This window comes from Podarcis gaigeae, assembly GCF_964106915.1.
Source record: "Podarcis gaigeae genome assembly, chromosome: 3".
NCBI lineage: Eukaryota > Metazoa > Chordata > Lepidosauria > Squamata > Lacertidae > Podarcis > Podarcis gaigeae.
The window spans coordinates 116,641,568-116,665,980 of record NC_139680.1 but is presented as its reverse complement, the minus strand read 5'-3'; the positions used below and the strand labels follow the sequence as shown (position 1 = coordinate 116,665,980).

Here is a 24,413-nt window from a genome sequence, read left to right as displayed (position 1 = left end):
GCTTTCAAGGTCTCCAATATTCTCCTGCAGACTGGATGTTATGCACGGCAGGGATTTCTTGTTTTTGTGGCCCTGAGGAAGAGTTCTGGGGAAACAGGAAGCTTGCACCCCATTTTGTGAGAGTGTTTTGAGAAACACGGCAGAACTGGCACAATGGGGTTCATTCCGTCCAGTTGCTAATTTCTCTGTATGCACCCAAGAGAAAAGTCTACTGCCTCAGGTTCTTTCTTTAAAAGATAAAATAAGAATGAAGCTGCTTGGAATTGAAACTGGGAGATTTGCATGGAATGTATGGGATGTGAAACTGAGGTAATCTTAAATGGTGGAGGGCAGGACACCACACAGAGTAAGTGCCCAGCATCTGTTAAAGCTGCAGAATAGACATCTGTTAGGCACTGAGATAAACAATGGATAAAGCTGCACAACAAATTAAATGTGCCCATACAGTGTGGTTTAGGGATTTGGCAAAGGAGATCTGGCATAAGCTCACAGGGCAAAGGGGCCAAAGACAGCTGGACCAGCCATAAAGCAGGTGAGGACTCTGCTTCTGGTGGCAGAAGCCCCTCAGACAATAAACCCATTGGTGCCCCTCCTGCCCCGCTGGTTCTGCCTGTGGTGAACAAACTCGGCACCTTCTAGCTTAAAATGGGCAACAATGGTAGTGCCGCTTCTGTGCCTACAATCAACGGGGTATGGTGTGTGTCAGCGGCATATCAGGCCATGGCAGGAGGAGCAGGTAGATGGGCTTAGGAGCCGTGCCGGCAGAATGGCCAAGCAGCAATTAGCATTTTGCATCAAGCGGCAAAATGGGATGTTCCACCCTTGGCTGATTCTGGCATAGGTATTTTTATTTTTATTTTTTCAATGGAGCAATTGTGCTTGCAGGCAAAGGATGATCAATTTAGGGGACTCTGCATTGGGTACTTAAAATGATCAATCCAGAGGGTAATGGGAGAAGGGCAGGAGGTGTAATTCTCTTTTGGTCAGCTGAAATTACCTTTGGCAACAGGGGAGATAACTATAAAGACACCTTCCAGTCCTTTTATAATCATCGGGACAACGAAAAGGGTAGCAAGTACCATGCAGACTATGGCATTGCAAAGTAGTCTTAATTTCCTGGTCCTGTGCAGATCCTGTGCAAAGAGAGAAACAAACATAAGTGGGGAGAAGGAAGTTAATTCACAATAGGATGAAAGAGAAGAACAACTCCACAGCCCTTTGAACAGGAGTGGCTCTGTGACGCTCTGGGTGCTGTGGCATCCCAACTCCTACCCCCCACCCCCACCCCTGCCACTGGCCACTGGTGTTTACCCCCCTTGCTACATTCACAAGAAGAAATGGTCAATTTGCTTATCCAGATATTTGCTCATCAAGAAACTTTTCCCACTAATTAGAAACTTTATACCCAAAAATTTATTGGCAGACCTGTGGAAGAGACAAATCAAAATTTTATTTTCTAAAACGTATTCCATAAATTTGCATAGAATTCCATAAAATCTAACCAAACTGAGAAAAGAAGAGGCTGCTTTTGTTTTCCTTACCAGTTTTACATGCGATGCCATTTAATTCCAGTTGCAGACAACTCTGGGAGCCAGCATTTGACCACAGACAGCTTCCGGGTCACGTGGCCAGCATGACTAAGCTGCTTCTGGTGAAGCAGAGCAGCACACAGAAACGCCGTTTACCTTCCAACCAGTAGCTATTTATCTACTTGCACTTTGATGTGCTTTTGAACTGCTAGGTTGGCAGGAGCAGGGACCAAGCAACAGGAGCTCACCCCGTCGTGGGGATTCAAACCGCCAACGTTCTGATCAGCAAGCCCAAGAGGCACAGTAGTTTAAATCAGAGGGCCACCCACGTCCCTTTTTCCTTATATTACTCTGCCATAATGAAGTCAACATGTGAACATCAAAGCACAACCTTCCTTTGAAAGGCAGCTCTCCCTCCAAGTAATGTGTTTAAAAAATGTACCTGAAAAAGTGTAATTTCATGACAATAGCATGAAAATATAGGTTATAATAGGGGAAATTGCATAGCAGTTATGGGCATAATGGGGGAAATTCAGCAACACAGTGCATATATCCCCTAATAGATGCACCTTTGTAGGCAATTTTGTCTGATATATACATTTTTATGCAAAATTTACCACTAAAGAAATGTCTCTAGAAAGAAAAGTGATCTTCCTTTGCAAGGCCACAGAACAGCCACTGTACTCCTCTCCCTCTTCCACCCCATAATAGGCTGGCAGGTGTCCCTCTGTCTTCTTCCTCTCCATCCCTTACCTGGGGAAGCCAGGAGCAGCAAAGAGAGAACTGCGAAGCACAGGTGAAGGATCTTCATGGCTCAGGATGAATTGTGGTGGCAAAGCCAGGCAAAGCCAGCTTTTAAGCCAAATGGAGCCCCAAAGTTTGCCAAGAGAGGGCTGGGCTTCCCATAATTGTAATTTCTTTGGGACATTGTGGGTTAGGCTGACGTGGAAGAGAACGTTGCCAAAATCACGTGCCCCTGGAACGGCATTCCTGCATTCAGTCAGTCATAGCAGTTTTCACAGAAGATCGCAAACATTCTGAGGTGCTGTATTTATGTTTCAGAGCGAAATAGCTTGAATCAAATGAAACATTTATGAGGAGGATTCAATTCCTCACATAGGCAGGGCCCGGGGGATGTATCCCTCAGGTAAATGACTCACCCCTCACCTGTTCCCACCACATTGCTGGACCCTTGCGGTTAACTGAAGGAAGGGGACTTTCACATGCTCGTCTCCTACAATGATTATTCTTAGTAGTAGCCCGTGCTCCCCCCCCAAAAAAAAAATGTTTAGGATTACTCTCATTTTCCTACTCATGTTGAAATACTGCTCCTCAATCTGGCCAAACTTAGATTCACAAAATGTTTAGGGGTATGCGCACGCCTGCATCCCCCCAGGAAATAGCACTGGTAGTAGTAATAGTTTCAAACAGGTCTTCCAAAAAAAAAAAAAAGAAAAAGGATTCAAGTCCACTGATTGAAGAGGTTGAGTGGAACATGCAGGGCAAGGAGATTTCAAAGGTGAAATGATGGGCTCTTTGCTTACTTGAGGGAAAGGTGATCTTCACATGCACCCTTGTCCTTCTTTTCATTCTTGCAATCATCATCATCCTATTTCTTAAACACCTTTTTCTAACTAGACTCAAAGCAACTTACAAACAGGAGGGGCTCTGCTTCTCTGTTTGCTCCACCTGCCATGTCCCACTTTGCACCCCATAATAATTGGCCAACCAATCCTTCCCTTTCTCCTTTCCTCCCTAGAATATGACTAAGCCCCCTTTCCCCCTTCCCAACCCTGTTTCTGAAGCTGCTTCACTCTTCTGTCCTGCTCTGGTCCATGGGGTCACGAAGAGTCGGACACGACTAAACGACTAAACAACAAGATGACCATAGGTTTCTTTACAAGCTGATGATCATTTATCTGATTCCAGTTTAACCTCCTTTAATATAGCATTAATCCACTGTTAAAATCCATTAGCGTTTTCCATTAAAATTTTATTATATCCTCCATTATGGAAAAACTTCATTGCTACAAACTCATCTCTCCACCCTCCATCTTCCATGTCTTAGAGCCATTCTACTCCATCAGAAACATAAAAAACAAAAATAATACTCCTTATAGTCGTTATGTAGGTTGATTATACAGCCTGCCAGATTTACAGTTGTCTTAATTAGGTTTTTCATTAATTAAACAACCACTGGAAGTATCTCTAATGCAACCTTTTTATTACACAGAATGTCATTTTCATAGAGCAGCGAGTACCATCTACCTGTTCCATTAGTTACACAAAGCATCAATTACTTAAGTGGTCCCTGAATACATCGTCCTTTGATTGTAAGCTTAATTGGTTGTGCAGCCAGTTGTTTTCATAATTTGTCCATTGCAAAAGACACCTATGGCAGAATCAGCCTAGGGCGGCACTTCCCGTATTGCCCCAAATGGCAGCCCAAAATCAGTGCTGATGATGCTGGTGCTTCTCCTCCACTGGCAGAAGCAGCAGGGCAGGAGGGGCACCCATGGGCATTGTGCCTGGTTGGGGGCTTCTGCCACCTGAAGCAGCATCCTCACCTGCCTCAAGGCTCTGGGATCAGCCCTGTCTTTGGTTGCTTTGCTCTGGGAGGTTTTGCCAGTTCCTCTGGATCGAATTCTTCAATCACATCGTATTTGATTGTTTAGATTAATATGCAGTTTCCTCTATTGTTTATCTCAGTGGAAAGGGATCATCATAACAGTCCATCCTCAAACTTCAATAGCTGCTGGGCATTTGCTCACTGTGATCTTCTCCCCTCCATCTTGTTTGAATAGCTGAGGACTAAAAGGTAAATGTAAAAGACCCCTGAAAGTTAAGTCCAGTTAAAAAAGGAAAAAGGATGAGGATGATGATTACAAGAATGAGAAAAAGGACAAGAGACCATGTGAAGATTGCCCTTCCTTCAAGTAAGCAGAGTCCTTCGTTTCACCTTTGAAATCTCCTTGCCCTGCATGTTCCACTCAACCTCTTCAATCAGTGGACTTGAATTTTCTTTTTTTTTCTGGAAGAACTGTTTGAAGCTATTACTACTACCAGTGCTATATCCTGGGGGGATGCAGGGGTAACACATACCCCTAAACATTTTGTGAATCTAAGTTTGGCCAGTTTGAGGAGCAGTATTTCAACATGAGTAGGAAAATGAGAGTAATCCTAAACATTTTTTAGGGGGGGGGGGAGCACGGGCTACTACTAAGAATAATCATTGTAGGAGACGAGCATGTGAAAGTCCCCTTCCTTCAGGTAATTGCAAGGGTCCAGCAATGTGGTGGGGACAGGTGAGAGGTGAGTCATTTACCTGAGGGATACATCCCCCTAGCACTGCCTATGTGGGGCATCGCATGCTCCTCATAAATATTTCATTTGATTCAAGCTATCTCGCTCTGAAACATGAATACAGCACATGTGAATGTTTGTGATTTTACTTCTGTGGAAACTGCTATGACTGACCGAATGCACGAATGCCTTTGCAGAGGCACGTGATTTTGGCAACGTTCTCATCCACGTCAGCCTAAGTCACAACGTCCCAAAGAAATTACAATTATGAAATCTTCTTCTCCCTACCTGCCTTCTCTTGGCAAGCTTGGGGGCTCCATTTAGCTTAAAAGCCGGCATTCGGCTTTGCCACCACAATTCATCCTGAGCCATGAAGATCCTTCACCTGGGCTTGGCTGTTCTCTCTTTGCTGCTCCTGGCTTCCCCAGGTAAGGGATGGAGAGGAAGAAGACAGAGGGACATCTGCCAGCCTATTATGGGGTGGAAGAGGGAGAGGAGTACAGTTGCTCTTCTGTGGCCTTGCAAAGGAAGCTCCCTTTACTTGCTAGAGATGTTTCTTTAGTGGTAATCTCTTTAGTGGGAATTCTTTGCATAAAAATGTATATACAGTATCTGACAAAATTGCCTACCAAAGTGTGTCTACTAGGGAAAATATGCACTGTGTTGCTGAATTTCCCCCATTATGCCCATAACTGCTATGTAATTTCCCCTGTTATAACCTATATTTTCATGCTATTGTCATGAAATTACCCTTTTTCAGGTACATTTTTTAAACACATTATTTGGAGGGAGAGCTGACTTTCAGAGGATAGCTGTGCTTTCATGTTCACATGTTGTCTTCATTATGGCACACTAATATAAGGGCAAAGGGATGTGGGTGGCCCTGTGGTTTAAACCACTGAGCCTCTTGAGCTTGGCAATCAGAAGGTTGGCAGTTTGAAATCCCACAACGGGGTGAGCTCCCATTGCTCGGTCGCAGCTCCTGCCAACCTAGCAATTCGAAAGCACATCAAAGTCAAGTTGATAAATAGGTACCGCTCTGGTGGGAAGGTAAACAGCTTAGTCATGCTGGCCACATGACCCGGAAGCTGTCTCTGGTCAAACGCCGGCTCCCTCAGCCTGTAAAGCAGGATGAGCGCACAACCCCAGAGTTGTCTGCAACTGGACTTAACTGTCAAAACAGTCCTTTACCTTTTTTTTTAATATATGGAAAATGGCATCGCATGTAAAACTGGTAAGGAAAAACAAATGTAGCCTCTTCTTTGCTCAGTTTGGTTAGATTTTATGGAATTCTATGCAGATTTATGGAATATTTTTTACAACATAAAATTTTGATTTGTCTCTTCCACAGGTCTGCCAATAAATTTTGGGTATATAGTATCTAATTAGTGGGGAAATTTTCTTGATGTACTATAGAGCCTTTTATTCTGGGTAGTCCTAGGGGCTCTGATGGCTTCAGTTACAGGCTTTAGTTTCTCTATAACTTATAAGTCATGTGTAATCGTTCTAGGGGTTGCTCGTGCGTAAAACCGGTGCAACACCTGGCTGGGTTGCCTGAGTGAACCTTTTCTGTCCGGACAGCCACTCACCCGTGGCTGTCTCAGTCGCTGGCAGAATCCGTCAGTGGGCGTTTCTTGAACTTCTTCCAGCAAAGAAGCTCTTTGATGCCTAGTCTCCTCTTACTCTCCCTGCGCGGAAGCCTTCTGCGCAAGAAGGGTGTAGGCAGTAGAGGACCCTTACTCTCCCCGCTGGTTCCTGACAAGGAGTCATGGTACTGCCTCGCCGATTCCCCCATCTGCCCCCTTTCTCAACTGGTGCTACGCTGATTCTCTTCCCCAGAAAATGGACTGCCTCTCCCCATCCCGGGACGCTCTCTGGGACCCCTCCGGAGTTCGCTCTCTCCCTCCGGCCCTGATGGCAGTTCCCTGACATCCACCTTCTCCCCAGGACCCCACCCCCACCCCGGCACGATTTTCCGATACCACCTCCTCTATCTCCTCGGCCGACGATGCGGGGAACCCCCTGAAGGAGCTGTCATCATCTCCTGAGGATTCAAAACCAGCCTCCCATCCGCTCGGATCTCTTCCCGCTGTTTGAACCTCCCAGTCTGATTCCTCTCCCTCGGACACCTCCCCTCCCTCCTCTTTGGAGGCAGGAAAACTCACAAAGTCCCCTTCATCGTCTGTGGGTCTAAATTCTTCCTCCCAGAATCTAGCTAGTGGTTTCGGCTTATTTGGGAACAAACTGTGGAATTCTTCCACCATATACCCGTCACTGATTGATTCAGCGGGGACCCACGTGTTTTTCGACCTAGGTTCTCCCTCCGAGGCTACCAAGTACTCTACCTGGCGACCTCGCCACCTTGAATCGAATATTTCTGTGGCCTGGTTACAGTGTTCCCTCTCGTCTACCCGCGGGTGGGTGGTAACCCCTCCCTCCTGTTCCGGGAATTCCCGCCCCTCCCTGTAAGTTGAAAGTAGGAACCTATGGAACACCGGATGTATCTTCTTGCTGTCAGGCAACATGAGCTTAAATGCCACTGGGTTTACCTGCTGTATTACCTCAAAAGGTCCCAGCCGCCTTGGCTGCAACTTCTTGCACCCTCCCTTTAGGGGTAACCCTTGGGATGACAACCACACCCGGTCTCCCACCCGTATGGCCTCCCCCTCCTGATGGTGCCTGTCCACCTGCCTCTTGTAAACTTCCTTGGCCCGCTCCAAGTTCAACCTGAGTTGCTGGTGCAAGGCCTCCATTTCCTCAACAAATTGCTCAGCCACGGGTACACTCCATCCTTCCTCCCCCCACCCGGGGAAGGCCCTGGGGTGACACCCGTAATTGGCCATGAAAGGGCTCATTCCCGTGGACACGTGTTCAGCATTATTGTACGCAAATTCAGCCAAAGCTAATTTCTCTACCCAGTCGTTCTGTCTCTTGCTGACATAGCAGCGTAGGTATTGCTGGAGTATACCGTTTGCTCTTTCTGCTTGTCTGTTGGTCTCTGGGTGCCTCGCCGTTAAGAAGCTCACCTCGACCTGTAGCAAACTCATGAGCTTCCTCCAGAACCAGGAGGTAAATTGTTTCCCGCGATCCGAATATAACTCTCAAGGGAGCTCCATGTAGTCTAAAAATGTGATCCACAAACAGCCTGGCTGTCTCCTCTGCCGTTGCTGCATGTGAGCAAGCTACGAAATGGCACATTTTCGTCAGTAGATCGACTACTACCATGACCGCTGTCTTCCCCCTAGACTTGGGCAGATCTGTCATAAAATCAATGGACACCACCTCCCAGGGCTTTCCCGGTGTAGGTAGGGGTTCCAGTAACTCTGTGGGGGCCGCCCTTTCCCCCTTAGCCCTCTGGCATCGGTCGCACCCTCGTACATATTCTTGTACGTCTTCCCTCACCTTTGGCCACCAGAACTGCCTGGTGACAAGTAGCATGGTCTTGTGCTGTCCAAAGTGCCCAGCTGTTGGGTTGTCGTGGAGTTGCCTAAGTACCTTCCCCCTCAAAGTCTCCCCTGGTACATACAGCTCTCCCTTATAGTACAGTAGCCCTTCCTTTTCCTCAAACCCTCCATTGTCTTCCTTTCCGTCCCTGAGTTCCCTAATCTTGGCCTGAGCAAACTCATCGTCTCTGGTGAGCCCTGCCAGTTCTCGTTTCCCAACCCACGTTCCTCCACACACACACCGGTCTTCGGGGAACACGTGCCTGGTCTCTGCTGGCCCCTCCACTTCCATGTACTCCGGTTTCCTGGAGAGAGCACCTGCCCTTACGTTTTCCTCTCCCAGGACGTATCGAATCTCGAAGAACTTGGCGAACTCCTGGGACCATCTGATCTGTCTCTGGTTGAGCACTCATGCGGTCCGCCAGTATTCCAAGTTCTTGTGGTCCGTTCGGACCTGGATTTTGTGCCACACCCCTATCAACAGATGTCTCCATTGCCGAAATGCCGCATAGATCGCAAGCAATTCTCGGTCATACACCGTGTAGTTTTGCTCTGACTTGTTCAGCTTCCTAGAGAAAAAGGCACACGGCCTCCAGTTCTGCTTGGCCCCAGGCTGCCCCAACCGCGTAGTCGGACGCATCCCTCTCCAGTCTCATGGGCTTTTCTGGATCCATGTGCAGGAGCTGCTCCTACGAGGCGAACGCCTTCTTCAGCTTTTCAAAGGATTGCTGCGCATCCTCTGTCCATGTGAACTTCTTTTTGCTACTAAGACAATCAGTTATGGGCGCTGTCAAGTGAGCAAAGTTCTTTATGAACTTCCTGTAGAAGTTGCTGAAGCCTAGGAACCTCTGCACATCCTTTCTGTTTTGGGGGGCTTTCCATTCCAGCACTGCCTTCACCTTGCTCGGATCCATGGCTAGTCCTTTGTCGGACAACCTGTACCCCAGGAACTCGACCTCCCTGGCGTGGAATTGGCATTTTTCCAGCTTGACCCACAACTGATGCTTCTCCAATCTCTGTAGCACCTCCCTGACGTCTCTGATGTGTTGCATTTCATTGTCCGAATAGATCAAGACGTCATCCAAAAAGGCTACGCAATTCTTGTACAGCAGGGGCCCCAACACATGGTGCATGAAGGCTTGAAAGCAGGCGGACCCCGATTGTAATCGAAATGGCATGACTAAGAACTCAAAAGCCCCCAGGGGGGTGAACATGGTCGTTTTCCATTCGTCCCCCTCCCTTATCCTAATCAGATTATATGCTCCCCTGAGGTCCAGCTTGGTAAAAATCTTTCCCCGCCTCACACATGTCAAAATATCGTCGATCCTGGGCATTGGGAAAGTCACGGGTTCTGACACCAGGTTTACGGCCCTGTAATCCACAACTAATCTGGGCTGGTTAGTCTCTTTTTTGTCCACAAAGAATACGGGACTGCCCCCCACCGCCTTGGATTCCCTTATGAAACCCCTCTTCAGGTTCTTGTCAATAAACCGCCGCAACTCCTGCATCTCCCGGTCGGACATGACATACAGCTTACCCACCGGTAACTGAGCCCCTGGAAGCAGGTTGATTTGGCAGTCAAATGGTCTGGGGGGGGCAGTCTGTCTGCCTCCTTCAAATCCGTATATTGTGGTGGCACCTCCCTTTTTTGCTCCAGGGCCGCCCCAGCCACCTTGGCTACAGTCATCCTTGGTTCCTTCCCTCCCAGACAGTGTTCTAAGCAGTAAGCTGACCCAAAGGTGACCGACCGCTGATGCCATGACACTACTGGGTCATGTATTGCCAGCCAGCTCATTCCCAGTATTATTGGGGGTCCTGCCAGCGTGGCCACATGAAAGGCTATGGTTTCCGTGTGCCTGGAGACACTCATTTGCATTGGTGGTGTCTGGTGTGTCACTTCCCCTCCCAGGAGTTCCCCGTCATCGATGGTGTTCACCTGCAAGGGAAAATCTAGTGGCAACAGGTGGAGCTGATGCTCCAGAGCGAAGTCTCTGCTGAAGAAATTACACGAGCTGCCAGAATCTAGCAGCCCTTCCACTTTGACGGGGTGCCCATTTGGGAATTCTAGCACCACCTCTATGGCTATAGCTGCCCTGGGTGGGTCAGGCTGGGGCACTTCTATTGGTTGCTGGCCTGGCTGCTGCCCCCGCTGGTTGGCAGCCAGGCGTTGTTTCCCTGCACCGGCCCCTTCTCCCCCTTCTCGTCGTGGCCTGTAGTCCCCATCATGCCTTGCAAGGCTTTCCGTTGAGGGCAGACCCTTGCAAAATGTCCCGGTTGCTGACAGAGGAAACACTTCTTGGTAGTTTTCCACTCCTTCCCCTCCCTCTTCCGGCCTTCACCGGCGTTTGGAACTTCGCGCGCGCACGGGCCATCAATTTCCATCGGCTCCACCATCTGGGAAGGCTCCCTCAGCATCTCCGGAATGAGGTTGCCATGGAAACGTTCTCCCCTTATCTCCCGCTTCTCCTGAGACCACGCTTCCTGGCGTACTCCGATCGCCAGCACAGCCTTTGTGAGTTCATCCATCGACCGCGGGCGAGGCACTCAGGACAGCTCGTCTTTCACTCCAGGGTCCAAACCCACCTCAAACAACATTTGTATTGGTTCAGAGTCCAGATCCCACCTGAGCTTGTGGACTAACATTGCAAAACGCGACCAGTAGTCTCTGACGGACAGGCCCCCCTGCTTGCACCCCATAAGCTCCCTCCGTGTCACGCATTGCTCCACCTCGCTGGAGAACATCGCGTCCATCGCCTGGTAGAATTTCTTAAGATCTTTCAATGCATCATTCTGTGTCGCCATTAGGGGCCTGATCCATTCGCGGGCCCCATCCTGCAGATGTCCTACAATGTATGCCACCCTCTCCCCATCGTCCGCAAAGTCATTTTTCTGCAAATCCAAAGCGTATTGAATTTCCGTTCGGAAAGCATTGTAGTCCTGGGGCTTTACACCAAACTTATGTACCAGCCCCGGGACCTTCCTCCCTATCGGGGTGGCTCTGACCTGTGCATCCTGAGCCCGTCTCTCCTCCAGCTGCGCAGACAGGGTAGCGACATGCGCCTCCAGGGCTTGGTTCCTCTCGACCAGACCTCGCACCCTGGCTTCTTGCTCTGTCCCTCCGGCTGGCGCTGTTTGGCTCATCGTGCTGCCTCTCCAGGGCTGCACACAAGCATTGTCAGGGATTGACAGATTGCTGTAATGGTTCTAGGGGTTGCTTGTGCGTAAACCGGTGCAACACCTGGCTGGGTTGCCTGAGTGAACCTTTTCTGTCTGGACAGCCACTCACCTGTGGCGGTCTCAATCGCTGGCAGAATCCATCAGTGGGCGTTTCTTGAACTTCTTCCAGCAAAGAAGCTCTTTGACGCCTAGTCTCCTCCTACTCTCCCTGTGTGGAAGCCTTCTGTGCAAGGAGGGTGTAGGCAGCGGAGGACCCTTACCCTCCCCGCTGGTCCCTGGCAAGGAGTCATGGGACTGCCTCGCCGATTCCCCCATCTGCCCCCCTTCTCCACTGGTGCTACGCTGATTCTCTTCCCCAGAAGATGGGCTGCCTCTCCCCATCCAGGGACATTCTCTGGGACCCCTCTGGAGCCCGCTCTCTCCCTCTGGCCCTGATGGCAGTTCCCTGACACCATATGTGCCTCACTTCTTGCTGTCGTGTTTCGTGGACTGACACCCTCCACTCATGAGCAAATATCTGGATAGGCAGATTGACCATTTCTTCTTGTGAATGTAGCAAAGGTGGTAAACACCAGTGACCACTGGCGGGGTGGGGGGTAGGAGTTGGGATGCCACAGCACCCAGAGCATCACAGAGCCTCTCTTGTTCAAAGGGCTGTGGAGTTGTTCTTCTCTTTCATCCAGTTGTGAATTAAATTCCTTCTCCCCACATATGTTTGTTTCTCTCTTTGCACAGGATCAGCGGATGAGGGACCTACCAATGCTTTTGAATGCATGGAAGCCGGAGGTTTTTGCTACCGTAGACGTTGTGACAGAAATTATGAAAAAATTGGAAGGTGCGCCGTTTTGCCTAACTGTTGCAGAAGGTAATTTCAGCTGACCAAATGAGAATTATAACTCCTGCCCCTCTCCCATTACCCTCTGGATTGATAATTTTAAGTACCCAATGCAGCATCCCCTAAACTGATCATCCTTTGCCTGCAAGCTCAATTGCTCCATTGCAAAAATAAAAATAAAAATACCTATGACAGAATGAGCCAAGGGTGGAACATCCCATTTTGTCGCTTGATGCAAAATGCTAATTGGTGATTTGCCATTCCGCCGGCACGGCTCCTAAGCCCATCTACCTGCTTCTCCTGCCATGGCCTGATCTGCCGCTGACACACACCATACCCTGTTGGTTGCAGGCACAGAAGCGGCAATACCATTGTTGCCCATTTTAAGCAAGATGGTGCCGGGTTCTGTCCTCACAGGCAGAACCAGCGGGGCAGGAGGGGCACCAATGGGTTTGTTGTCTGAGGGGCTTCTGCCACCAGAAGCAGGGTCCTCACCTGCCTCATGGCTGGTCCAGCTGTCTTTGGCCCCTTTGCCCTGTGAGCTTATGTCAGTTCGCCTTTGACAAATCCCTAAACCACACCGTATGGGGACATTTAATTTGTTGTGCAGTTTCATCCATTGTTTATCTCAGTGCCTAAGGGATGTCTATTCTGCAGCTTTAACAGATGTTGGGCACTTACACTGTGTGGTGTCCTGCCCTCCACCATTTCAGATTACCTCAGTTTCACATGCCATACATTCCATGCAAATCTCCCACTTTCAATTCCAAGCAGCTATATTCTTATTTTATCTTTTAAAGAAAGAACCTGAGGCAGTAGACTTTTGTCTTGGGTCCTGGCAGAGAAATTAGCAACTGGACGGAATGAACCCCAGGGTGCCAGTTCTCCCGTGTTTCTCAAAACATTGTCACAAACTAGTGAGCAAGCTTCCTGTTTGCCCAGAACTCTTGCTCAGGGCCACAAAGACAACAAATCCCTGCCATGCATAACATCCAGTCTGCAGGAGAATATTGAAGACCTTGCAAGCTCACTCACTATTCTGTGACATATTTAATTGTACCTAGAAATAAAGTCCCCCAAAGGTAAGGATGGGCAAAAGACTGCATTTAATTCTCATCGAAAGGTGAATCTATGTAATTCATAGTTTCTGGAAATGAAAAACTGAAACAGACCTATCCCTACCCAATGGCTTATTATCATGAAATCGTTCTTGTGGTCCAACATGCCTTGCTTTGTGTTTTCATGTCTCAAACATGGTCACTTTGCTATGAAACTGACTTAACTGTTATCTTTTTGTTGCTGATTTCTATGTTTTAGACTGGAGGAGTGATAGATGCCTTTGAAAAGTGGAAGATGCTCCCTCTCTTTGAGAGCCGCTGGATCCCGCTTGATCCCCAGTTAGGGACTTCTTCTTCAAAGCAACCAGATTGAAAAAAGCAGCAGTTTCAAGGCTCACATGAGCTTGTGCCTTGCAATAAAAGCAGATCCAAAAGCCCTTTCACCTCTGTTTTTTCATTTCTAAGCATGAGTGCTATTGCTAATGAAGCCAAAATGGCACCTTACATCCATGAGACGGTTGTTTCAGCAGGCATGGTTGTGCAGAGGCCTAAGACGTCATTATAAAGGAAAACTAAAAGGGGGTGAGGATCTCTCAAAACAGTCTAGCGAGTAGGACTGGACCACAATGTGGAAAATGAAGAGTGACAAAATATGGAGGGTGGAATGAGAGGGAGAAGAAATTCTGATCAGTTTCCCTTTAAATGATAACCAAACTGAGTTGCACTCTTCGAAAAAGTATGCCAATTGAACTATAGTCATCTTTTCAAATTCACAGGTCTTTGAATTTTGGGGTTATTAAACTGACCAGACCAGATCTGGAAGTTTCCTCTTATAGATTCTAGGCCCCTCCAGCCACAGGATTACAGGATGGGAAGTAGCCCAGGCTTTTACAGAAACTAGCTCCACAAAGCACACTCATTACACTTTATTAGGCATAATTGCATGCACATGTGCCTACCAGGAAGAATTCTTCATCCTAGGATCCCATGGCATCCAGTCGGGTGAGATAAGAGAATGCACATCCATTCCTCTCTATGGCAACAGAGCTCACTCTTTTAAGATGTAAATGGTGGGTACTTAGCTGCATGGCTATACAGTGGTACCTTGGTTCTCAAACTTAATCCGTTCCGGAAGTGCGTTCCAAAACCAAAGCGTTCCAAAACTAAGGTGCGCTTTCCCATAGAAATTAATGCAAAATGGATCAATCCATTCCAGACTTTTAAAAACAACTCCTAAAACATCAATTTAACATGAATTTTACTATCTAATGAGACCATTGTTCCATAAAGTGAAAACAATCAACAATGTACTGCAAACCCACAATCAATCAATCAATCAATCAATAGCTGAACTGGGTTCCAAACAGTCAGAAAAACAATTCCAAAAAAGTGCCTCAAAAACAAAAAGGCAAAATAAATAGGAAAAAAAGACAGTCCTCAGCATAACATTCGTAATGCAAGTGTAACACTCAAAATGGAGCAAAGCTCCAAGAGAGAGAAGTGTGAGGAGGAGCAGGAAGATGTAAAACAGGGTGAAAGCAAAGGTGTATCAGCCTAAACAACAAAGAGATTCAGAGGTCCGCTGAGAGTGGAGCCACCACACCACTCTAAGGGTGAATCAACAAACAGGGGGAGAAATGTCGGGAAATCTACTGTTGAACGTGGAACTGTCATTTTTCCAACTTGGCATAGAGCCATTGTTCTCACCACCTCTGAAGCACATCTTTCATAGGATGTATATGCTGTTCTTGATTCTCTGAATAAATCAAATTGTTATCAAAACAGTCCACCAGGAGTCTGAGTATGTAGCTGATGAAATATTGGAACGTTGCTGCTCCTGACTGGAATGCAAAGGGCATGACAAAATACTTGAAGCTGCCATACCTGGTGGAAAATATAGTTTTCCACTCATCTCCCTCTCTTATTCAAATTGAGTTTTACACCCCCCTCAAATCCAACTTTCTGAAGACTTTCGCTGGCCTCATCCTTTCCAACAAATCCCCAATCTGTGGTAGAAGATAGCAGTTTGTCAACATTATTTTGTTCACCTTCTTATAGTCCAGACACATCCTCAATTCAGCAGTATTTTGCTTTTTTATGGACAGCGCCACCTGGTTCCTTCGAAGTTCTTGCCAGGTTCTTCTCCAGAAATTCCCTCAAAGTTGCCAGCGAGTATATTAGCAAAGAGAATGAAAAAAGTATTGCAAGAATTTTATACATAAGGATCAAGCGGGTTTTCTTCCTGGCAGACAGATGAAAGATAATATAAGAAACATAATAAATATATTGGAATATCTGAATGCCAGGAACGAAAAACAAGCTATTTTAATTTTCGTGGATGCTGAAAAGGCCTTCGATAATATATCATGGAACTTTAAAAAGTTCCATTAAAAAATCTGGAGTATATGGAAGTGGGTAAGAAATTCTATAATGGGATAAAGGCAATATATACAGAACAGAAAGCGAAGTTGATAGTAAATAACTATACTACAGAAGATATTAAAATAACCAAGGGTACAAGGCAGGGATGCCCACTGTCGCCATTATTATTCATTACGGTGCTGGAAGTTTTGCTAAAATCAATAAGAAAAAATGAAGATATAAAAGGGGTGTCTACAGGGAAAAATGAATACAAAGCTAAAGCATTCGCGGATGACTTGGTAATGACAGTAGAAGAACCAGTGGAAAGTATTGAAAGAATCTTAGAAGAAATAGAACAATTTGGTCGAGTTGCAGGATTCTATCTCAACAAAAAAAAGACGAAAATTATGGCTAAAAATATGAATCAAGAATTAATTGAGGAAATACAACGAAGGACAGAGATAGAAGTGGTGAATAAAGTGAAGTATTTAGGAATATGGTTAACCCCCAAGACCATTGATTTGTTTCAAAACAATTATTTACCTATGTGGAATCAAATAAAAAGGGATTTGGAGGTGTGGGGAAGACTGAAATTGTCCTTTTGGGGGAGAATATTTACGATAAAAATGAGTGTGCTACCCAAGATGTTATTCCTTTCCCAATCACTGCCGATAATCAAGGGGGCATCAATTTTTAAAGAATGGCAAAAAATAATTTCAAGATATATCTGACAGGGTAAGAAGCCAAGGATTCAGTTTAAGTTATTAACAGACGCAAAAGAAAGAGGTGGCTTCGCACTGCCAGATTTGAAATTATATTATGAAGCATCTTGCCTCTGTTGGATAAAGGAATGGATTAAATTAGAGAATGGAGAGCTGTTAGATTTAGAAGGATTTGATAACAGATTTGGTTGGCATGCTTATCTATGGTATGAGAAGAAAAAAATTCACAAAGGTTTCGAAAACCACATCTTCCAAAGATCATTGATAGAGGTGTGGGAGAGGTATAAAAACTTGTTGGAACCTAGACTCCCCCATTGGATTTCACCATTAGAAGTGATGAGTGTGGAAAAAATTAATATGAGGGGGAGGTGAATAACATATGGAGAATTGGTAACAAGAGAGGGGGGGGAATGGAAAATGAAAACTTATGAAGAGGTGAAAGAATCTGTTTACGATTGGTTACATTACTTTCAGATTAATGAAATGTTTAAAAAAGATTGCAAAATGTGTGGGTATGAAGGTAAAGAATCAAAATTCCAAGTGGAGGTAAGGGACTTTGGTTATAATATACAGTATGATGATTGGATGAAATTATGGAATGAAAGTTTAAAATTTACGGCATGTACTGCGTTGAAAGAAAATGTAATGAAAATGTTCTACAGATGGTATATAATGCCAGTTAAACTGGCCAAAATGTATAAAACATGCAATAAGTGTTGGAAATGTAAAGAAAAAGAAGGTACTTTCTATCATATGTGGTGGGAGTGTAAAAGGGTGAAAGACTTATGGGAAATGATATACAATGAATTGAAAAAGATGTTGAAATATACGTTCGTTAAAAAACCAGAGGCCTTTTTATTAGGAATGGTAGGAAACGAAATTAATAAGAGAGACTGTAAACTGTTTCAATATGCAGTGACTGCTGCAAGGATACTTCTGGCCCAAAGATGGAAACAGGAAGAAATTCCAACAGTGGAAGAATGGAGAAGGAAATTGACGGAATATGCAGAATTGGACAAATTGACTGGGAAGATTCGATATCAGAAAGACCAAAAGTTTATCGAGGACTGGGGGAAATATACAGAATATCTGAAAAATATATGTGATGTACAGACAACGCTTGTTGGTTTTGAAGAGACTCTGTGAGATAGTAAGAAATATTGCAAAAAAGAGAGTAAGAGGAAAAGGAGTTGGGAAAGGCAATATCATGTTTAGAAATGCGTCAATAAATAGAAATTTTACGAAAGATTGACAGAGAAACTGAGGGAAGTCAAAAATTGAAGAATGAGTGTAAAATAATTTGTTGATTGTATAAAATTTGTTTGGAAAATGAATAAAAATTATTTTTAAAAAAAAAAACAAAGTTGCCAGCTCTACTTCTGACATTGTAAACATGCAGACTAATCAATAGTTAATCATGACAAGCATCCTAAAGTTTTCCAAATTGTATGTACAAGTTGATGATTATTTATTTGATTCCAGTATACAGTGGTACCTCAGGTGATAAACTTAATTCATTCTGGAAGCCTGTTCTTAACCCAAAGTGTTCCTAACCCGAGCCGGGCATACCCTACCTAGGTCTCCCGCGGCTCTGGAAAGAAGAAGAAGAAGAAGAAGAGTTTGGATTTGATATCCCGCTTTATCACTACCCGAAGGAGTCTCAAAGCGGCTTACATTCTCCTTTCCCTTCCTCCCCCACAACAAACACTCTGTTAGGTGAGTGGGGCTGAGAGACTTCAGAGAAGTGTGACTAGCCCAAGGTCACCCAGCAGCTGCATGTGGAGGAGTGGAGACGCGAACCCGGTTCCCCATATTACGAGACTACCGCTCTTAACCACAACACCATACTGGCTCTCAGACCACGTTCATATCCCGGGGCACAGTTTGCAACCTGGAACACTTACTTCCGAGTTTGTGGAGTTCATAACCCCAAGCGTTCGTAAGCAGGACTGTTTGTAACCCAAAGTACCACTGAAACCTCCATTAATATAGCATTTATCCGCTGTTAAAATCCATTACACAGCCTGCAAGATTTACAGTTGTCTTAATTATGTATTTCATTAATTAAACAACCACTGGCAGTACAAAGTATCTCTAAAGAAACATTTTTATTACACAGAATGTCATTCTAAAAGAGCAGCGAGTACCAGCTACCTGTTCCATTAGTTACATAAAGCATGAATTACTTAAGTAGTTCCTCAATACATCATCCTTTGATTGCAAGCTTAATTGGTTGCACAGCTGGTTGTTTTCATACTTTGTCCATTGCAAAAGACACCTATAGCAGAATCAGCCTAGGGCAGCACAACCCTTATTCCCCCAAATGGCAGTGATCTTGTCCAAAATCAGTGCTGATGATGTTGATGCTTCACCACCACTGGCAGAAGCAGCAGGGCAGGAGGGGCACCCATGGGCATTGTGCCTGGTTGGGGGCTTCTGCCACCTGAAGCAACATCCTCACCTGCCTCAAGGCTTGTCCGGCTCTGGGATCAGTCTTGTCTTTGGTTATTTTACTCTGTGAGGTTTGGCAAGTTCCTCTTGGTCCAATACTTAAATCACACTTTATTTGCATGCTTAGATTAATATGCAGTTTCATCCATTGTTTTTCTCATTGGATAAGGGTTCACTATAATTGTCCATCCTGAAGCTTTAATAGCTGCTGGGCATTTGCTCACAATGATTCCCCCGCCCCCTTCCAACTTGCTTGAACAGCTGAGGATTCGGTCCCACATATTCCATGCAAAGTGTCCCACATTCCGTTCCAAAAAAGAATCTGAGGTTGCAGACTTTTGCTCTGGGGCTTTGCAGAGTAACTAGCAGCTGTGCTGAATCAACCCAGGTGGGAAAAGGCCTGTGAGCAGGGAGAAGAGCTTCCAGGACTCACAGCCAAGAAGGTCTCCCAAGATGTTGACTGGCTGCACATCCCTGGCCCTCTCCTCCTGGTGGCCTTGCTGCCTTCCCTGAGACCCTGCTTGGCTTACGTGACTTAAGGAAAGTATTTGTATGGACAGTGGTTTAGGCAGGAGTGCCATCTCTGGTTGTGGCATCATAAAGTGCAGTCCTAAAACAGGCCCACTCAGAAGGAACTCCTGTTGGTTTCCATGGGGCATGCGCCTAGGTAAATTAAGGGAGGATTGCAGCCTTGAGTGTTGCTGGATGGGTAGGGGAAACGGCTTCAGAAACAGGGGTATTAAGGGGAAAGGGGACTTGGTCATCTTCTAGGTTGAAAAGGGAAAGGAATGTTTGTGATCTGTAACTGGGATCTCACTTGGGTGAAAACTGCTATGACTGCCAGAATGAAGGGAGAGGCATATGATTTTGGCCATGTTCTCTTCCACGTCAGCCTAAGACACAACGTCCCAAAGAAATTACAAATATTTCATCTCCCTCTCCCTCCCTGCCCTCTCTTGGCAACCTTTGGGGCTCCAATTGGCCTACAAGCTGGCATTCAGCTTTGCCACGTCAGGAAGCCCTGAAGATCCTTCACCTGTGCTTGGCTGTTCTCTCTTTGCTGCTCCTGGCTTGCCCAGGTAAGGGATGGAGAGGAAGAAGACAGAGGGACACCTGCCAGCTAATTGTGGGGCGGAAGAAGGAGAGGAGTACAGTTGCTCTTCTGTGGCCTTGCAAAGGAAGCTCACTTTTCTCACTACAGATTTTTTTTAGTGGAAATCTCTTTAGTGGGAATTCTTTGCATAAAAATGTATATATTGGGCAAAATTGCCAACAAAAGTGTGTCTATTAGGGGAAATATGCACTGTGTTGCTGAATTTGTGGTTTTTTGGGGGGGCTATTCAGTGCCTTCTTATTCTTATTAGGTATTTTGTGGTATTACTGTATACTGTAACTTGAACAATAGGTTTCTTTACAAGTTGATGATCATTTATCTGATTCCAGTTTAACCTCCTTTAACAGCATTTGTCTGCTGTTAAAATCCACGAGAGTTTTCCATTAAAACTTTATTAAAAACTGCATCGATACAAACTCATCTCTTCTCCCTCCCTCTTCCCTCCCTTCTGTGTCTTAGAGCCATTCTATTCCTTCAGAAACAGAAATAACCAAAACAAAACTCATTATAGTCATCATATAGGTGGGTTATACAGCCTGCAACATTTACTTAATTATGTTTTTCATTAATTAAACAACCACTGGCAGTACAAAGTATCTCTAATGCAACCTTTTTATTACAAAGAATGTCATTTTCATAGAGCAGTGAGTACCAGCTACCTGTTCCATTCGTTACACAAATTACTTAAGTGGTCCCTGAATACATCGTCCTTTGATTGCAAGCTTAATTGATTACGCAGCCAGCTGTTTTCATACTTTGTCCATTGCAAAAGACACCTATGGCAGAATCAGCCTAGGGCGGCACTTCCCGTATTGCCCCAAATGGCAGCCCAAAATCAGTGCTGATGATGCTGGTGCTTCACCTCCACTGGCAGAAGCAGCAGGGCAGGAGGGGCACCCATGGGCATTGTGCCTGGTTAGGGGCTTCTGCCACCTGAAGCAGTATCCTCACCTGCCTCAAGGCTCTGGGATCAGCTCTGTCTTTGGTTGCTTTGCTCTGTGAAGTTTTGTGAATTCCTCTTAATCAAATTCTTCAATCACATGGTATTTGATTGTTTAGATTAATTGCAGTTTCATCTATTGTTTATCTCAGTGGAAAGGGATCACCATCACTGTCCATCCTAAAACTTCAATAGCTGCTGGGCATTTGCTCACTGTGATTTTCTCTCCTCCATCTTGTTTGAATAGCTGAGAATCAAAAGGTAAACCTAAAGGGACCCTGACAGTTAAGTCCAGTTGTGAACGACTCTGGGATTGCGGCGGTCATCTCGCTATACTGGTCGAGGGAGCTGACGTTTGTCCGCAGACAGTTTTTCCGGGTCATGTGGCCAGCATGACTAAGCTGCTTCTGACAAAACCAGAGCAGTGCACAGAAACACCATTTACCTTCCCACCAGAGTGGGACCTATTCATCTACTTGTACTTTGACCTGCTTTCGAGCTGCGAGGTTGCCAGGAGCTGAGACCGAACAACGGGAGCTCACCCCGTCACGGGAATTTGAACCACCGATGTTTTGATCGGCAAGCCCAAGGTTCAGTGGTTTAGACCACAGCGCCAACCATGTCCCTTAGCTGAGTATTAGGTCCATGCAAAGTGTCCCACATTCAGTCCCACATGAAAGCACCAGGCCTGAGCATGAAAGCTCAAATGAAACCTCAAAGCAGAGAAGGTTAACTCATTGGCCTTTGAATATTTCTGATGTGGAGATCCCTGATCTTTAGTCACAAATAACAGCGACTCCATGGAGCGCAGGACAGAAGAGCGAAGCGGCTTCAGTAACAGGGTTGGGAAGGGGGAAAGGGGGCTTAGTCATCTTCTAGGGTGGAAAGGAGAAAGGAAAGGACAAGTTGGCCAATTATAATGGGGTGCAGAGTGGACATGGCAGGTGCAGCAAGCAGAGAAGCAGAGCCCCTCCTGTTTGAAAATATTTTTGTAAGTTGCCTTGAGTCTTGTCTGGAAGAGGTGTCTGAGAAATAGGATGATTGCAAGAATGAGAAAAAGGACAAGAGACCATGTGAAGATTGCCCTTCCTTCAAGTAAGCAAAGAGTCCTTCGTTTCACCTTTGAAATCTCCTTGCCCTGCATGTTCCACTCAACCTCTTCAATCAGTGGACTTGAATTCTCTTTTCTTTTTTGGAAGAACTGTTTGAGGCTATGACTACTACCAGTGCTACTTCCTGGGGGGATGCAGGGGTACGCATACCCCTAAACATTTTGTGAATCTAAGTTTGGCCAGATTGAGGAGCAGTATTTCAATATGAGTAGGAAAATGAGAGTAACCCTAAATATTTTTTAGGGGGGGAAGCATGGGCTACTACTAAGAATAATCATTGTGGGAGGTGAGCATGTGAAAGTCCCCTTCCTTCAGGTAACCGCAAGGGTCCAGCAATGTGGTGGGGACAGGTGAGGGGTGAGTCATTTACCTGAGGGATACATCCCCCTAGCACTGCCTATGAATCCTCAGCATATTTTTTTTCGTTTTATTCAAGCTATATCCCTCTGAAACATGAATACAGCACATCTGAATGTTTGTGATCTTCTGTAGAAATTGCTATGACTGACCAAAAACAGGAGTGCTTTTCCAGAGGCATGTGATTTTGGCAACGTTCTCTTCCACGTCAGCCTAACTCACAATGTCTTAAAGAAATTACAATTATGGGAAGCCCAGCCCTCTCTTGGCAACTTTTGGGGCTCCATTTGGCTTAAAAGCTGGCTTTGCCTGGCTTTGCCACCACAATTCATCCTGAGCCATGAAGATCCTTCACCTGTGCTTGGCAGTTCTCTGTTTGCTGCTCCTGGCTTCCCCAGGTAAGGGATGGAGAGGAAGAAGACAGAGGGACACCTGCCAGCCTATTATGGGGTGGAAGAGGGAGAGGAGTACAGTTGCTGTTCTGTGGCCTTGCAAAGGAAGATCACTTTTCTTTCTAGAGACGTTTCTTTAGTGGTAAATTTTGCATAAAAATGTATATATCAGACAAAATTGCCTACAAAGGTGCATCTATTAGGGGATATATGCACTGTGTTGCTGAATTCCCCCCATTATGCCCATAACTGCTATGCAATTTGCCCTGTTATAACCTATATTTTCATGCTATTGTCATGAAATTACACTTTTTCATGTACATTTTTTAAACACATTACTTGGAGGGAGAGCTGCCTTTCAGAGGACAGCTGTGCTTTGATGTTCACATGTTGAATTCATTATGGCAGAGTAATATAAGGAAAAGGGGAAGTGAGTGGCCCTGTGGTTTAAACTACTGAGCCTCTTGGGTTTCCTGATCAGAAGGTTGGTGGTTTGAATCCCCACGACGGGGTGAGCTCCCATTGCTCGGCCCCTGGTCCTGCCAACCTAGCAATTCAAAAGCACATCAAAGTGCAAGTAGAAAAATAGGTACAGCTCTGGCGGGAGGGGAAACGGTGTTTCCGTGTGCTGCTCTGGTTCACCAGAAGCAGCTTAGTCATGCTGGCCACGTGTCTGTGGTCAAACGCCGGCTCCCAGAGTTGTCTGCAACTGGAATTAACTGTCAAAACAGTCCTTTACCTTTTTATTAATATATGGAAAATGGCATCGTATGTAAAACTGGTAAGGAAAAACAAAAGCAGCCTCTTCTTTTCTCAGTTTGGTTAGATTTTATGCAATTCTATGCAAATTTATGGAATACGTCTTAGAAAATAAAATTTTGATTTGTCTCTTCCACAGGTCTGCCAATAAATCTGGGGTTTCTAATTAGTGGGAAATGTTTCTTGATGTAATATAGAGCCTTTTATTCTGGGTAGTTCTTGGGACTCTGATGGCTTCAGTTACATGCTTTAGTTTCTCTATATTCTATGAGCAGCTTGGTAGGTTTCTGGAGGAAACATCGGCATTAGATCCATTTCAGTCTGGTTTCCATCCTGGTTTTGGGACGGAGACGGCTCTGGTTGCCTTAACAGACGATCTCCGTAGACAACTGGATCGAGGCGGGTCAGGACTGCTGATCCTTTTAGATTTGTCAGCAGCCTTTGACATGGTCGATCATGATCTTCTGGACCACCGCCTCGCAGACGTGGGGATACAGGGCATAGCCCGTAACTGGTTGTGCTCTTTTATCTCTGGTCGGGGACAGAGGGTGGCACTAGGGAGGCAAATGTCGTCGTGCCACTCCTTGGTGTGTGGAGTGCCGCAGGGCGCAATTCTCTCCCCGATGCTTTTTAACATCTTTATGCGCCCCCTTGCCCAGATTATCCGGAGCTTTGGGCTGGGCTGTCACCAATATGCTGATGACACTCAGCTCTATCTGCTGATGGATGGCCACACTGACTCGGCCCCAAACACATTGACCAGATGCTTGGAAGCTGTGGCTGGATGGTTTCGTGAGAGCCGATTGAAACTAAATCCTTCGAAGACAGAGGTCCTATGGCTAGGTCGGGATGGCATGGGG

At 45.8% G+C, this 24,413-nt stretch overlaps 2 long non-coding RNA genes across 2 annotated transcripts in view; one reads left to right on the top strand and one right to left on the bottom strand.

The window, feature by feature from the left end:
- Positions 1-2,421, bottom strand: part of LOC310842176 — a 33,086-nt gene extending 30,665 nt beyond the window's left edge. Inside the window, exon 1 of the long non-coding RNA XR_014562966.1 lies at positions 2,283-2,421. This is a non-coding gene — a long non-coding RNA (uncharacterized lncRNA). The remainder of the gene's footprint in view (positions 1-2,282) is intronic.
- LOC310842112 overlaps positions 1-13,782 on the top strand; it is a 94,172-nt gene extending 80,390 nt beyond the window's left edge. Inside the window, exon 3 of the long non-coding RNA XR_014562876.1 lies at positions 13,731-13,782. This is a non-coding gene — a long non-coding RNA (uncharacterized lncRNA). The remainder of the gene's footprint in view (positions 1-13,730) is intronic.
- The last annotated feature ends 10,631 nt before the right edge of the window (positions 13,783-24,413 follow it).